Below are 4,230 nucleotides of genomic sequence, written 5' to 3'. Positions count from 1 at the left end.
AATAGTCCAATTGAAAATGAATGAAGGACTTCAACAGACATTTCCTCAAAGAGGACATTCAGATGACCAGCAAACACATGGAAAGATTCTCATGATCATTAGTGATTAGAAAAAAGGCAAATCAAAATACCAATGCAGTACCATCTCACCTTGAAAAAAATGGCACTGATCAGAAAACAGCAAATACTGATGAGGTTGTGAAAAGATTAGAACTCCTACACAGTGTTTGGAGCATTGTGAAATGGTACAACCACCATTGGAAATGGTATGACATTTTCAATGTAAAGCTAAAAATATAAATACCTTATGATCCAGCAATCCTACTGCAGGTATATACCTTAGAGATCTATTAACAATGACACAAATAGACACAGGCATACCTATTTTCATTACAGCACTATTTAAAATAGCAAAAAGATGGAAACAACCTGAGTTCCAATCAAAGGATGAATGGATAAATTTATTGGGATTTTTTAATACAATGGAATATTAAGCACCTATAAAGAACAATCTCATAACATGGATGAATCTAAAGGACACTATGCCAAGTGAAATAAGTCAATGTCATAAGGATAAGTATTGTATGATGGTCTCCTTTTTATTAAAAAAAAAAAAAAAAAAAAGAAGAAGAAGAAGAAGAAGAAGAACTAAAAGGCTAGATGTACAAACAAAAAGCCAATTACTCTGGTGGTTACCAGAAATGTGAAGGGGAGGAAGTAAGAATCACTTTCTAGATAATAATCACTTTTTATTTTTGGTGATGTGAAAGGTAATACGAAATATGATTTAAGTGTATACACTTAGAATGAAGTAAATGATGACACTAAAAATTACACAAGGATAATTTTGGTAAATTCTATAATATATACAATTTTGCAACAATAGTAATAACAACCAAAAATATGACTATGGTTACATTTCGTTGTTGTTATGTGCCATCCGGTCGGACCTGACTCATAACAATCCCTCCTTGGGTTTCCAAGGCAGCATCACTAGGGAAATAAATTGCCCTATCTTCCTTCTGAGGAGTGGCTGGTGGGTTTGAACCACGAGCATTCTGGTTAGCAGTCAAGTACCTTAGGCACAACGCTACCAGAGCTCCCATGGTTACATAGGTAAGTACATATACATATGTTTACAGAAATGTTCACACAAGTATATGAGTGTGCATGTATTGTAATATCTGTTAGCATATGTTAGTGGGTGCTGTACATATATTCATATGTATAATACAGCACAGAAGGGACACAGTCATGATAACTTCCTACACATAACCAAATACCTTGTGCGATTGGTTTACTGGGCTTGAAGGCCTAGACCCATAGTCTTGTACGGCAACTCATGCAATCCCTGTAACTTTGTTGATAATGTTCTACACCCTAGTTTGGTTAGTAGTGTCTGGAGTATTAAATCTTGATAGCAGCCATCTACAATTATTGATCTGCACTCGTGTGATTCAAAAGAGAAAGAAGGAAACCAAAGACACAAAGAAAGAACTAGCCTACAGGTCTAACTATTATTGTTAGGTGTTGTTAAGCCCATTTCCAACTCAGTAAAACAGAAGGAAACACTGTCTTGTGGTATTTGCTATGATTGAGCCCATCATCACTGCCACTGTGTCAATCCATCTCGTTGAATGTGTTTCCCTTTTTTGCCGAGAGTCTACTTTACCAAGCATGATATCTTTCTCCAGGGACCAGTCACTTTTGACAATATGGCAAAAGTACATGAGATTAAGTCTGGTCATTTACATTTCAAAGGAGCATTCCGGCTATAGTTCTCCCAAGACAGATTTGTTCTTTCTTCTGGTGCCCATGGCATTTAGGCCTCCAAATGGTATTTTTGCTTTTAAAATCTCTAAAGAGCTCTTTTTTGCAGGAGATTTCCTCAATACAATATATTCTTTGATATCTTGACTACTACTTCCATGGGTGTTAAATGTGGAATCAAGCAAAGTGAAATCCTTGACAATTTTAATATTTTATCCATTTATCATGATGTTGCCTGTTGGTCCAGTTGCGAGAATTTTTGTTTTCTTCATTTTGAGGTATAATTCATAATGAAGGTTGCAGTCTTTGACCTCCTTCAGAAAGTGCTTCAAGTCCTCTTCACTTTCCACAAGCAAGGTTGTGTCATCTGTTTATCGTAGGTTGTTAATGAATTCTCCTTCAAACCTAGTTTCATGTTCTTCTTCATACAGTCTAAAAAACTCTGAAACTCACTGCTGTTGAGTTGGTCTCAACTCATAGAGACCCCTCCTTGGATTTCCTATGCAGTATATCTACAGAAGTAGATTGCCTAGTCTTTCTTCTGAGGATTGGCTGGTGGGTTTGAACCACTAGACTTCTGGTTAGCAGTCAAATGCCTTAGGCTCTTTCATATAGTCTGGCTTCTCGAATTATTTGCTCAGCATACAGATTGAGTAAGTATGGCATAATGATGCAGTCTTGACACACATCTTTCCTGATATTAAACCATTCAGTATCCCTTTGTTCTGTTTGAAGGATTGCCTCTTGTAGGCAGGTATCTCAGGATCACAATTAAGTGTGTTCTGGAATTCCTATTCTTCACAATGTTATCCATAATTTGTTGTGATTCACAGTGAAATGATTCTGAATAATCAATAAAACACAGGTAAACATCTTTCTGGTATTCTTTGCTTTCAGCCAATATCTATCTGACACCTGCAATTGATATCCCTTTTTACATGCCTTCTTCTGAATCTGGTTTGAATTTATGGTAGTTCCCTGTCAATATACTGCTGCAATCATTTTTTAATTATCTCCAGCAAAATTTTGCTTGAGTGTGACATTAATGATATTGTTCGATCATTTCCTCATTATGTTTGACTACTTTTCTTTGGAATGGGCATAAATAGGGAGCTCTTTTAGTCAGTTGACCAGGTAGTGATCTTCCAAATTTCTTGGCATAAATGAGTGAGTACCTCCAGAGTTAAATTTATTTGTTGAAACATCTTAACAGACACACCTTCAATTCCTAGAGCCTTGTCTTTTGCAAATTCCCTCAGTGCAACCTGGAGTTCCTCATTCAATGACATTAGTTCTTGATTATATGCTACCTTCTGAAGTGGTTGAACAATGACCAATAATTCTTTTTTGTAAAGTGACTCTGTAGTCCTTCCATCTTCTTTTGATGTTGGCTCCATCTTTCAATATTTTGCCCTCAGAAACTTTCACTATGGAAACATGAGTTTTGATTTTTTTTTTTCAGTTCTTTCAGCTGAAGAAATGTCAAGCATGTTCTTCCCTTTTTGTTTTCTAATTTCAGATATTTGCATATTTCGTTATACTATTTTGCTTTGTCTTCTCAAGCTACTCTTTGAAATTCTCTGTTCTTTATTTCATCATTTCTTCTATTCACTTGAGCTACTCACTATTCAAGAGCAAGTTTCAGAGTCTCTTCTGACATCCATTTTGGTCTTTTCTTCCTTTTCTGTCTTTTTAATGACTTTTTGCATTTTTTTTTTTGTATGATGTTTTCATTTTGTCATCAATCATTAATGTTAAACTCCTCAAATCCATTGTGAAGTTGGTCTACAAATCCAGGTGGGATATAATTAATGTTGGATTTTGGCTCTCATGGACTTGTCTTAATATTCTTTAGCTTCAATGTGAACTGGCATGTGAGGAATTGATGGTCTGTTCCACAGTCAGCTCCTAGCCTTATTCTGACTGATTGTATTAAGATTCTCCATTGACTTTTTCCATAGATGTAGTTGATTTGATTTCTCTGTATTCCATCTTGAAAGGCACACATGTATAATCACTGTTTCTGTTGTGCAAAAAAATATATTTGCAATGAATAACTCATTAATCTTATAAAATTCTATCATATGGTCTCTAGCATCATTTCTATCACCAAGGCCATATTTTCCAACTACCTGTTCTTCTCCTTTATTTCCAACTTTTGCTTTCACTCACCAGTAATTATCAATGTATTGTTATTGCATATTTGGCCAATTACACAATACAGAAGTTGATAAAAATCTTCAATTTTTAAATATTTTCCTTTAGTGGGTTGGTGCCTAAATTTGAATGATAGTAATATCAACTGGTCTTCCTTGCAGTCATATGGATGTTATCCTATCATGGACAGCATTGTACTTTATGATAGATCTTGAAAGGTTCTTCTTTTTTTTTAATTGATTAAAGTCTTTAATGTAAAAGCAGAGCAGAGTAGTCAGTGTAGAATAAAGTTATTTTGACCCAT

Source organism: Orycteropus afer, unplaced genomic scaffold, assembly GCF_000298275.1.
Source record: "Orycteropus afer afer isolate SDZICR_OR568_19922 unplaced genomic scaffold, OryAfe1.0 scaffold00595, whole genome shotgun sequence".
Taxonomy (NCBI): domain Eukaryota; kingdom Metazoa; phylum Chordata; class Mammalia; order Tubulidentata; family Orycteropodidae; genus Orycteropus; species Orycteropus afer.
This window is presented reverse-complemented; position numbering follows the sequence as displayed.